This window comes from Macrotis lagotis, chromosome 4 (genome assembly GCF_037893015.1).
Source record: "Macrotis lagotis isolate mMagLag1 chromosome 4, bilby.v1.9.chrom.fasta, whole genome shotgun sequence".
Classification (NCBI taxonomy): Eukaryota; Metazoa; Chordata; class Mammalia; order Peramelemorphia; family Peramelidae; genus Macrotis; species Macrotis lagotis.
The window spans coordinates 56697986-56711521 of NC_133661.1; the positions used below are offsets into that span (position 1 = coordinate 56697986).

The 13536-nt window shown below is 37.4% G+C and overlaps 1 protein-coding gene across 1 annotated transcript in view; it reads left to right on the plus strand.

The window, feature by feature from the left end:
- The window catches only part of LRMDA (leucine rich melanocyte differentiation associated), a 1329142-nt gene that overhangs the window by 588563 nt on the left and 727043 nt on the right, over window positions 1-13536 (plus strand). The gene's annotated exons all lie outside the window — the stretch shown is intronic.

A 13536-nucleotide genomic window follows, 5' to 3' on the forward strand; every position in this document is an offset into this window, starting at 1 on the left:
GAGTCGGGAGTACCTGAGTTCAAATTTGACCTCAGACACTTAATAATTACCTAGCTGTGTGGCCTTGGGCAAGCCACTTAACCCAATTGCCTTGCAAAAACTAAAAAAAAGGTAAAGAGTTAGGAGATGGGGCATCAGTATCATTGGATTGCAGGGTATTTATCTAGGTTTAAAGTCTAAGAATACTGGAAAGGGGGGAAGGTTATGAAGGGCTTTGAATGGGAAATAGAGGATTTTATTTTTGATCCGGGAAGTGTTAGGAAACCACTGAAATTTATTGAATAGGCAGGTTATTGCTGTTGTCCAGGTATGATGTAATGAGACCCTGCACCAGGGTGGTTTCATTGTCAGAGGAAAGCATGCACCTGGAAGGTATGAGATTAGGGGGAGACTAGAAGAGGAAACTCTCAGCAAATGATCTCATTTTTTTCAATAAATATAAGTCAAGGTTCTCAGCTGAGAGGAAGGGAGGAAACGAAGCCATGAAAGGTTTGAGGAGAGTGAAAAGGTTTGGAAGAGTTGCTGTTGTCAGAGGGAGAGAGTTAATTAGGAATATATAAAAGGACTGCTTTGCATCAATGAGGGTTCAGTTGAAGTTATGTAATATAGCTTCATAATATAATATAATATAATATAATATAATATAATATAATATAATATAATATAATATAATATAATATAATATAATATAATATAATATAATATAATATAATATAATGTAACATAATATAACATAACATAACATAATATAATATAATATAATATAATATAATATAATATAATATAATATAATATAATATAATATAATATAACTCAGGTCACATAAATTTGTGGTGGTCCTGGTCAGCATGGTTTCATCATGTTCTTATTTCTCTAAGCAAGATGTGTATAGGAGTAAAAGCAAGAAATGAGGGGAATAATCCCTCAAGATCAGAGATGTAATAGGTTCAAAGGAACTCTAGAGAAGAGGAAAGTAGGATTAAACTATTTCACCAAGGAGGCATGCAGGGGAAGGGAGGAAAGTGAAGCTAGTATAGGGATGGATTGGTAAAGAATTGAGAAGTCAAGGGACTGGAGACATTGGTATGGACAGAGAATAGGGATTGGAGTTACAAGACAGGAAGATCACAATAGCTTGTTGTTGGGGAATTTCAGAGTTGGTAAATATGAAAGGGGTACTCTTGTGAATGATGGCTACATGAAGTATATGACTGTCTTTGGGTATTGCTGACATGGAATGGAGTAATCATGAAACTGGCTGTTTAATGGTTTATCAATATGTCTATGGAAGTCCCCTCGTATGAGGGCAAGATCTGACGACTAGGCAAAGACTATGATCCAGGCTCTGGACTCATTGAGGAAAGAAGGGGATATCACAGAAGTTGATTGACAAAAACTACCAAAATTTTGATTGGATGGTAGAAGTGGACTGTGGGAACCTCAAAGGAGAGGTTGGTGATGATAGTAGAGGGAGATCAAATAAAGGGAAATATCATTCCTACTGTCATATTGTCTTTCATCCACAACTTCTTTTCTCCACTCATATAAAGCCCCATCTTCATTCCAATGATGCTCATCACCTCTCATTCAGGCTTATGCTATAGCTTTCTAATTGGTCATGCTACCTTAACCATCTTCTCAATCGATTCCATTCTCTACTTGGTGATTTTTCTAAAGTATGGATCTGAACATGTTTTCCCTCTTTATAACTCAATAAATTCCAGCATAACTCCCTATTACCTGCAAGATCAAATATAAAGTACTCTGAAAATGCCTGTTTACTATAACTATGCTAAGTACTCTCCACCATGCATCTACTGCCCTGTTTGGTTTCAACTCCCTGGAACAAGATGTCTCCATGCCAGGTACTTCCCCTTGTGTCTATCTTTCTCTCTTCCCTCCCTTCCCTTTCCTGGCTCCTTTTAGAGATTGTCCACCCCCACTCCCATAAGATTATAAACTCCATGAAGGCAGGGATTGCCTTTCTTTTTATTAATTATATCTTCAATACTTAACACCTGGCCCATAATACTCCATTAATCTATGTTTATTGGATTAGATTGGATTTATAGCCTGGTCCCTTCCTATCTATTCCCTTCTTGTGCAGTTTTTTCCCACCACTTTATTATTTGGCTAAAGTGAGGTATTTATTCTCCTTTACATATAGTATTCCATCTCCTATTTGAACTCCTACTTTTGCACTGGCACCCCCATTCTTGGGTTGAATGCTCATCCTCCTCTATCTCTTAGCTTCTCGAGTTTCCTTCAAGACTCAGCTCAGATCCCACCTAATAGAAGAAATCTTTCCTTTTCCACTCAGGTGCTATTGCCTTTCCCTGTCATACTTGCTTTTGCCTTTTTTGTGTGTCTCTAGTACTTCATTCAGGGTCTGGCTTGTGGTAAAAGTTTCATAATGACCAAATGACTGGCCATTCATCTATTCCTTAATGGTGCTCTTAAAATTGGGGGAAGTTTTTATCTTTGTGTGAGATACATGTATCTGGAAATACATTAGATGAATGCTTATTTTTTCTTCCCTATGCGCCTTTTTATGTACTCTACACTGGAGTGCATCCTTGTTAAGTTGGAGTAAGCCATTGAGGTGGTCTAGGAAGCCTGGGTTACCCCTCTAAAATGGCTCTCATCTGAGACTCAATTCCTTCAATCTCAGGCATAAGGTGTTAGATAGAAATACACAAGTAGAAAGCCAGAATGGAAGACCTTCAGCAGTTACAAGAGAACATGAGAGATCTGGGCAGTGAAGTGTGGGTATCTAGAATTGTGGGCAAGAACTCAGCAAGAAAGATGTGGGCAGGGTATTGGATAGAGCACAGGCCCTGGAGTCAGAAGGACCTGAGTTCAAATTTGACCTCAGACACTTAATAATTACCTAGCTGTATGACCTTGGGAAAAAATCACTTAACCCCATTGCCTAGCAAAAAACCCCGAAACAAAACAAAACAAAACAAAAAAGAACGTGGGCATACTTGAAGGTCATTTTTAAGTTTTGCCAGAGGTCAAAACTGAATTAATTTTAGCAAATTTGGAGGAAGAAGAACATGGAATATGGATGATAGGATCCTTCTCTCATTTTGAAGAGGAAATACTTGGAGCAAGTTATCTTTTTGTCTTACGTTGGGGTATAGGCAGAAATGGGATCATCTGGTTGGGTCAAAAAGAGAACCCGTTTGCCTTGCAAAAACCTAAAAAAAAAAAGAAAAAAGAAAAGAAAGAGAAAGATCTCAGTAGTCTGTGTATGGCGGTGGGGTGGTGAAGTTGGATGACATCAGGCACAGTGAGTTTGGACAGGCTCAAGTAGAGTTCAGAGAAGTTAGTGAAGACTGGAAGAAGCAGGTAAAAGTGGATTAGGAAGCTATGGAGACTAAATCTTTCTCAAGATGAGTTCTGATCCCTAGGGGAAGAGAATTGGGTCCTTTGCCTTATTTGTGTTGTTTAAGAATGGTAGGGATAATACCTGATACTCATCAAGGTAGCCCGAGGCAAACAAGCAGTGGGCACAGTCACTAAATACAGGCAAAAATAGAAGTTAAAATGGAGCCTAGAGCCTGATGGTATAAATTGGATTTTTATTCTTCAAGTAGCCATCCCCTCCTTGGGAATGGGAGAACCCAGAGATGTCTGATCTGAGCTAGCTTTACCACCTGCTGGATGCTATCAAACTCCTTTGTCAACCATCTGTGGAAGGGCCAGCACTGGGTGCAATTTGTTTTTGGCGAATTGTTTGCCCATTAGCCTTCTTTTCCCATGGGTCAAGCTCATTTCCAAAATGCACTAAAGCTTCATCATCCAAAAGTGAGCCCAGGCAGCTTAAAAAAGCCTTGGCTGGCCAGAGCCTGAAGCGGCCTGTAGAGTCGAGTCTATATTCCTTTTTTTGAATCTTTAAAGTAAGTTTTCATTAATTTTAACATACAGAGAAGGGAAGTAACCCCTGGCTTATAAATAATGGCAACAGTTTTATGGAAACACCTAAAAATCACCAGAGGCATATAATAAGAAAGTTCTCAATCTCCAGGTGCAAAAGCATGTGAGCAATCACTAGTTGGGCAAGACCTGGTCGGTTTTTTATTACAAAGCATTATTGGGTAATAGTTTTAAAATTATTTATAGAATGAAATCCAGGCTGCACTGAGAATACCATCATTTAATATGTTGTCTGTGATTCTCATTAGCCTTTTTAGCCTAAGGGTTAGGAAGAGAACAAAGGGTTTGGCTGGATTTTGAAGACTGAGCACTATATAAAAATTTTTGTCAAGGGACTTATTGACCTTATGTAAAGTTAGCTCTTTGTGAGGCTTTCCATATTATAGTTGCTGTTTCAATGATGTTTACATAAACCTAGCAACAGCACACTATGTTTTAAGGTAGGACAGTCTGTGATCTTTTTTCACTAAGGACTAACTGCCCAGCATGGACCGTGCTTGGGCTGAATCAACAAACTATAAAAAGAGAAGATCTTTTTCTAGGTCCATATTTCACTAAATTATACAGCATGTATGTGTATATCCGTGTGTGTGTGTGTGTGTGTGTGTGTGTGTGTGTGTGTGTGTGTATAAAAACACACAGTGGGAGTGAGCCATTTGTGGGATCATCATACACTTTTTGCAGACCCAGATCTAGTTTCTCTGTTTAAAATTAGCTTGTGAATCTTCCTGCAACTCCCTATGATTAGACGGAGGAATATGCTTTCCTTCAGCTGAGGGAGTAGACTTCCAGATATGAGGATCAGAGGGAGGAGGAGGCTCATACTATAAGGAAAAAACCCTTTTAAGGTTGTGCTGGACCCAGCTCATACCAGCTCTCATATGAATAATTCTGGGGGAAATGATATTTGTCTTTCCTTCTCGAAGAAAACCATGACATGATGCCATGCCCAGCACATGAACTGGATTTGAGTGAGGGGGTGTTCTAAGTCACCAGTCTCACTTTCTCCTCTAGAGCCATCTGGGTCCAGTGACCAAATATGAACCAGGAAGACTGGAGATGGATCTGGATGCAAGGCATTCAGAGTTAAATGACTTGCCCAAGGTCACACAGCTAGTAGGCAGTAAATGTAGGCTGGATGGATCTCCTGTCCTCCTGACTCCAAGACCAGTGCTCCATCCACCATACCAATTAAAAGGTCTGTCAGTTTTTATCAGAGTCCTTTGTTAAACATTGACCAGCAAACCCCTGCCTCCACAGATATCTAGACAGATTTCCTCTTTTATCAGGTGGATAAATCTAGCAGTCAACACCAAGGATATATCTTGGTTCATTAAATATTTGTCTGGAAAAACAACAAAAAATAAAATAAAATCAGCAAACAAATTTTTATTTGTTGTATCTAATGCTAGGGACAATGGGGGAATCTAAAGAAGTGTAAGAAATAATCACTCTACTCCAAAAATTTAAACTTGTATTGTGGGGAGAAAAAGGAAAATATTATTTATTTGTGAACTGGAAAATATTGTCTGATTGCTTTCTAAAGCTATCATGAGAACATATTTTGCCTATTCTAAAGCATATTTGATCACTTAAGGAGGGGTTTTTCCATTTTTTTGCATGTTATGGACCTCTTGTTGGGTGAAATCCACAAATCCCATCTCGAAGTACATGAAATATATGTTATTAAAAAGGAAACCAATAATATTAAGTTCATAGGTCTTAGGCTAAGAAATCCTGATTTCAGAGCTACCAGTGTGAATCTAGGAATAATTGGAGAGGATAAAGATATAATCCATTGAAAGTAGAGGTAGAGTGTGCCTACGCCTCTCCCCAATGTTCTTTCCAAAGAGGCATTTCCTAATTGGTTGATCACAAACCAGAGCGCTAAAAATTTTGATTAAGATGCTGTAGAACAAAACACAAAAAGAACAAAACTTAACGGGCTTGGGTATGAAAGTCAGAGGTTCTGGGCAGGGGAACATCTTCACCTTATGATTAAAAAGTCGGGGGGGGGGGACCATTTAAATTTAAGTTCTGCGAAGTCATTCTCTTTTATCTGCCATTAAAGAATGTATTCCAGGGGCAGCTAGGTGGTGCAGTGGATGAAGCACCGGTCCTGGAGTCAGGAGTACCTGGGTTCAAATCTGGTCTCAGACACTTAATAATCACCTAGCTGTGTGGCCTTGGGCAAGCCACTTAACCCCATTTGCCTTGCAAAATTCTTAAAAATAAAGTAATCAATAGTTGTATTTTTTTTATTTTTTATATTTTAGGCAAGGCAAATGGAGTTAAGTGGCTTGCCCAAGGCCACACAGCTAGGTGATTATTAAGTGTCTGAGACCAGATTTGAACCCAGGTACTCCTGACTCCAGGACCGGTGCTTCATCCACTGCGCCACCTAGCCTCCCTATAGATGTATTTTAAATCCTATGTTCAGTTAATGTATTTTCAGACTTCTCTCTGAAATATAAGCCCATCCTTTTGACCCTCAAATTCTTTTGATTATACAAGATAACCATGAATTATGTAATACTACAGTCTTTCTTGTTTTTTAAAAATTAAATATTTTTATTTATTTTTCCAACTACATGCAACAGTAGTTTTCAACAATCATTTTTTCTGCAAGGTTTGGAGTTTGACATTTTTCTCCCTCCCCCCACTCTTCCCCTTCCCTTCCCCCCTCCCCCTGATAAGAAGCAATCAAACCTGTACATGAATACTGTGTTAAACATAGAACCATGTAAATCATGTTGTGAAAGAAGAATCAATTCCAAATGGAAAAAAAAAATTAGAAAAAAGGCATAATCCATAAGAACTTTTAAAAATTAAATATAGTAAGCTTTGATCTACATATAAATTTGAATTTTTTTCTCTGGATATAGATGATATTTTCTATCACAATTTTATAATTTTCTTTGATTATTATACTACTGAAATGTACAAGTCCATCATGGTAGATCATCACCCAGTGTTGTTAGTATATATAATATTCTTCTGGTTCTGCTCATTTCACTCTTCATCAATTCAGCAAGTCTTTTCCAGATATTCTAAAGTTCCTACCCTCATGATTTTTCATAGAACAATAGTATTCTATCATGTCCCTCGATATCTAGTTCTTTGAGGAACTGTTATAAATATTTTTGTACTTGTGAATGTTTTTTTTACTTTTTTTCATGATCTATTTGGGATACAGAACTAGTAGTGGGATTGATGGATCTAAGGATATGCACAGTTTTATTGTCCTTTGGATATAATTCCAAATTGCTCTCTGGAAAGTTTGAATCAGTTCACAGCTCCACCAATGATGTATTAGTGTTCCAGTTTTCCCACATCCTCTCCAATAGTGATCATTTTCCTTTTTAGTCATATTGGCTAATCTGATAGGTAGGAGGTAGTACCTCAGAGCTATTTGCATTTGCATTTCTCTAATCATTAATGATTTAGAGCATTATTTTCTTTTCCATTTTTTCATAAATATTTTATTTATTTTGAGTTTTACAGTATTCCCCCCTAATCTTCCTACCCTCCCCATCCCCTACAGAAGGCAATTTGCCATTCTTTACATTGTTTCCATGGCATACATTGATCCAAATTGAATGTGATGAGAGAGAAATCATATCCTTAAGGAAGAAGCATAAAATATAAGAGTTAGCAAGATCAGACAATAAAATAGCAGGTTCCCCCCCTAAATTAAAATTAATAGTCCTTGGTCTTTGTTCAACTCCATTCTTTCTTTGGATACAGATAGTATTCTCCATTGCAGAGAGCCTCAAATTGTCCCTGATTGTTGCACTGATGGAATGAGCTAGTCCATCAAGGTTGATCATCACCCCCATGTTGCTGTTAAGGTGTACAGTGTTTGTCTGCTTCTGCTCATCTCACTCAGCATCAGTTCATGCAAATCCCTCCAGTATTCCCTGAATTCCCATCCCTCTTTGTTTCTAATAGAACAATAGTGTTCCATGACATACATATGCCACAGTTTGCTAAGCCATTCTCCAATTGAAGGACATTTACTTGATTTCCAATTCTTTGCCACCACAAACAGGTCTGCTATGAATATTTTTGTACAAGTGGTGTTTTTACCCTTTTTCATCATCTCTTCAGGGTATAGACCCAGTAGTGGTATTGCTGGATCAAAGGCTATGCACATTTTTGTTGCCCTTTGGGCATAGTTCCAAATTGTAGAGCATTTTTTTATATGGATATTGATAGCTTTAATTTCTTCATCTGAGACTTGCCTTTTCATATCCTTTAACATTTACTAATTAGAAAATGACACGTTCTTGATTCTCTATATATTTTAGAAATAGACCCTTCGTCAGAAACTCTAGTTTTAAAAATTATTTCCCAACTTTCTTCCTTCCTTTTTATCTTGGTTGCATCAGTGTATTTTTCTTCAAAGACCTTTCAACTTAATGTAATCCAAATTATTCTTTTTGCATTTTACAATGTTTTCTTTTTTGGGGGGTCATAAACTTTCATTTTCCATAGATCTGATACGTAAACTATTCCATGTTCTCCTAATTGATTTATGATATTATCTTTTATATCTAAATCCTATTCTCATTTTGACCTCATCTTGGTTTAGGGTATGAGATACTGATCTGTGCTCAGTTTGTGCCACACTATCTTCCAGTTTTCCCCAGCAGTTTTTATCAAGATTGAGTTCTTATCACAGAAGCTGGAGTCTTTGGGTTTCTCAGACAGTAGATTACAGTAGCCATTTGCTACCGTGTCTGGTGTACCTAATCTATTCCACTGATCCACCACTCTATCTCTTAGCCACTACCAAAAAGTTTTGATGATTGATGCTTTATAATATAATTTTAGATCTGGTATTGCTAGGCTATCTTCCTTTGCATTTTTTCCCATTAATTCCCTTGATATTGCTGACATTTTGTTATGAATTTTGTTACTATTTTTTAACTTAATAAAATAATTTTTGGACATTTGATTGGTTTGGTACTGAATAAGTAATTTAATTAGATATAGAATTATCATTTTTATTTAATTAGTTCAGCTTAGCCATGAGCAATTGACATTTGTCCAGTTATTTAGATCTGATTTTAGTTGTGTGAGCAGTGTTTTATAGTTGCTTTGTTACAGTTTTTGAGTCTATCTCGGCAGATTTGGCAGAAGTATTTTATGTTGTCTACAGTTATATTAAATGGAATTTCTCTTTCTATCTCTTGCTGCTATGTCTTGTTAGTAATATATAGAAATGCTGATGATTTATGTGGGTCTATTCTATATCCTGTACAGTCTTTCTTAAAGAGCAATGGAGAGACATATGGTAAATATCAAGAGACTGAAGCATATTTTAACCAAAGAATGGTGTGCAAAAAACAGTGTAAACTGTAGGTAAATATTAATCTGAGCAGAGAAGGAAGGAATAACAAACCAATATCCTTATATATCAGAGGTATGCATAGGATGATTAATTTAATTTAATTTAATTTTTTATAATTACATGCAAAGGTAGTTTTTGGACATATGGTACTTTCCCCATTCTTTATAGTGGTAATATAGACTTATAGATTTTGGATCAAAAGGTATGCAAAGGTTTAATAGCCCTTTGAGAGCTCCAAAATTGCTCTTCAGAATGGTTGGACCAGTTCACCATCCCACCAACAATGCATTAGTGTTTCAGTTTCTCACATTTTCTCCAACATTGCTAATTTTCCTTTTTTTGTCATTTTAGACAATCTGATAGGTGTGAAGTTGCTTTAATTTGTATTTCTCTAATCAATAATAACTTGGAACATTTTTAGATGACTATAAATAGCTTTAATTTCTTCATCTGAAAACTGCCTGTTCACATCCTTTGACCATTTACCAATTGAGGAATGACCTGTAATCTTATAAATTTGATTCATTTCTCTATATATTTTAGAAATGTGTCGTTTATCAGAAACATTAGCTGTGAAAATTGTTTCTCAGCTTCCTGCATTCTTTCTAATCTTGACTGGTATCCATCCAATCTTAGAAACTTAATGGAAGGTTCCAATATATTGAGTAGACCCCTTGTGGAAGATTGAGGGGATCATATGAATAAAAGATACATAGAAAAGAAATCATTTAAATTTTCCATGCTTCATTTTTTTCCTCACTTGTAAAATAGACGTGAAAAAATGTTGGCATTGCCTACCTCTTAGAACTTAGAACTTATATTCTAGTTGGTTTTTGAGTTAGCTACATGGTTCAGTGGATTCATCTTTTTGAGTTCACTTGTGGCCTTAAACACTTGGGAAAGTCTCTTAAGCCTATCTGCCTCGGTTTCCTCATCTGTAAAATAAATAGAAGGAAATAGCAACCCACTTTAGTAGTTCCACTAAGAAAATCCCAAATGGGGTTTAGGCATGACTGAAAGCAAATAAAACGACAACAACAGCTGGATTTTATATAGCACTTATCAGGAGATGGAATTTACCTTTATAGGAATTAGAAAAAGAAGAGAATCCTTAGTCCAACTTTCTAATTTTATGCATCAGAGTCTCGATATTAGGTGTATATTATCATTTGAACTTTAAGGTTTACAGAACACTTTAGAAATATTTCGTTTGATTCTTGCAGCAGCCAGAGGTAGGAGTTATCATTATCTCATCTTAAAGATGATGAAATGAAGACTTTCAATAACTTACCAAACTCACACATCTATTAATGTGAAAGATCTGTTGGTTGAATTAGAACTCAGGTCTTCCTGTCCCCAGGTCCCCTGTTACCACTGAGCCATCTAGCTGCCTCCTTGATCTTGTTTGATGCTAAAAACATACCTGTGAGGAAGGTTTAACATATTTTCATCTCATTTTATGATAAAATACTTGTAGCACAAAGTGGTTAAATAATCCCCCACTCCTTTTATAACTTTTGAATGTCAGATGAAGGATTTCAGTCCCAGTCTCTTTGTAATGCAAGAATAGATCTCTCTCTCTCTCTCTCTCTCTCCCCCATACCATACTTTTCCCAATATATATCCTTTGCAAAGAGCTTCTTTAGTAACATCATACAAGAAAGAATTAGTAAGCAATGAAATGTAATCTGTAGAATCATAGAATCTTGATATTTGAAGGGACCTTGTCAAATATTGTGACTCAACCCTTTTGTAATGTCAAGTGCTTGGGCAATTTCTGAAATAAGTCCCATATCTATGATCCCATGATCTGGCCCTTCCATCTACAGCTTCTACTCTCCAATCTGACCTAAACAATGTCTCTGCTTCTTATGATATAAGGCATCAGATTCATGCCATGGACTCATCTCCCTCGTTCTATCTAGAATCTTTTATTTATGGTCTGGGATGGGTGTTGGAGTAGCTTGGAGTTAATCATAGGATCATAGCTGGAAAGGACCTGAAGGATCATTTATTCCAACTCCCTCAGTTTATATATAAGGAAAATGAGGCACAGAATAATGATTTTCTAAGGATTCACAGGCAGCAATGGACAAAGCTGGAATTTAAACAAAGATCAGTGTTTTAATTTTAGTGGTGACTCAGGACATCTAAGTACAAAAAATGTCAAGGTCTCATGACCTCTGATTGCCAGGGTCCCATGACCTCTGACTGCCAAGATCCCAAGACCTTTGTTCTAGATATGCCTGAGCAAATAAGGAAGGACTTGGAAGGTGTTGCTCAGGATATGGTTGTTGACATTGTGACAAAGTCCCACAGTCCATTGGTGTAGCCAGTAACCAAGATGTCAAGCCTAACCCAAAGCATAGGACTTTCCCTAGGGATTTATGTGACTTAGGGAAACTCACCTTAACAACAAGAACACCAAGAGCCTTACAACTTGGGCAAAAAAAAGTTTGCCTTTGATTCTTTTGTCTTCCTTCCTCCAAAATACCATAAGATAATGGGTCGGGACTCTTGCTGCTTAAGTGTGGTGTTTACAGGCACCATCAGAGAAACAAGGGCTAGTGTCTTTATAGGACATTAGTGCCAGCTGCTGCCTTCTTACTCTACAGATTGATTGTGTTGCCTTCCAGATTGTGGAAACAAAGAGAATTCCAAGAGAAGGGGCTCATTGCAGTCTCCAGCTGTGCTAGTTTTCTAAGAGAAAATAGCTTACTCTTTCATCATCTGGGGGGCCCAAAGTTCTGGTTTGAGACAGTAGACAAATCACTAAATTAAAAATCAGGATGTAAAAGTTTGGGTGGCCTTGTCTCCAACTTACTGTGGGACTTTGAGTGAATCACTTCATTTTGTAGTTTCTAATAGAGAGGTTAGATTAAATCACTTAAAAATTTTCTCCCAATCCTACAATAATATTTGTCATTTTATATTGTTCTCTATGATACAGACAAAACTTTATCTCTCCTCATCATTTGACCCTCAAAATGGCCCTCTAGGATGGGTAAAATTTTCTGTATTTAATGGCTAAAGATATTGAATCCAGGTGGGGGGTTTCCCATTTCCAAATGGCTTTGGCACAGTTGGATTTTGAACTCAGGTTTTTGAGTCTGAGTCCTAGGGTAGTCCTACCCTGAAGTCAGAATAACCTGAATTGAAGTGTGACCTTGGATACTTACTAGCTGTGTGACCTTGGGCAAGTCACTTAACCCAGATAATCTAGGGTTATCTATAATCATCTTGATTCATATCTGGCTTTTATACTCAGATGGCTCTGGAGGAGAAAGTGAGACGTGTGACTTAGCACCGAACCTCCCTCCCTCAAATCCAATTCTTGTGCATATCATAGTCTTCTTGTTCTTGAGAACAAAGAGCCACATCATCATCATCATCAGCTGCCCCCCTTCTTGGAGCCTTTGATTCTATTAGTAGAAGAAAGAGGTTCACAATGTTAGCCATACAAATGAGGGTGGGGGGGCAGGCCTGAAGGGATTTTCAAAAACAATGAAAACATCTGGATGCCAATCACAAAATTACAGAAAACACAGGGTAAGATGTTATATTTCAGGGCACCCATCCTATGCCTTGCCTCTCTATGTCCTTCCCTCTGTTCCTTGGCCAATTGGTTTATAAAGTGTAGGTCCCAGCAGAGATATGATAGGAAAAACAATCTTGTGGATTACTGAGGGCTTTCAGTGAGTTGGACCCACTTTGAAAAATCTAGCCTGGTATTAACGGCAGACAGACCTTGAGACTAGACGAGAGACCGTAGGTTTGGGATTAGGGAAAGAAAGCTGAGATTAGTTCTTATTGTACTTAAGATATATATTGACTTAGAAGGAATCTTAGTGGATATGAAGCGACTCCTCACTTGACAGGTGGGTAATCTAAGACCCAGAGAATGAAGGGACTTGCCCAAGGTCACACAGCTGACTAATCCAGGAATAAGGACTAGGTCTCTTGACTGTCAGTATATATTTCTCTCTTAGGTCCATCTTTTCCAACCCTATGAAAGAGGAAGTCAATGAAGCACTGTTTGTGTTTGTACATCACTAGTTCAGTTTAATTCAACCAATATTTCATCAAGTACCTTCTACAAATGAAAGACCTTAAGGTACTGTGGATCAGCCATTTTTATGGCTGTTATCCTTATAATCACCATCAGCATCATCCACCGACTGGTGTATGAACAGTCTAGAAGGATACCTTTTGTGACTTCTTTATTGGGGATAGAGAGA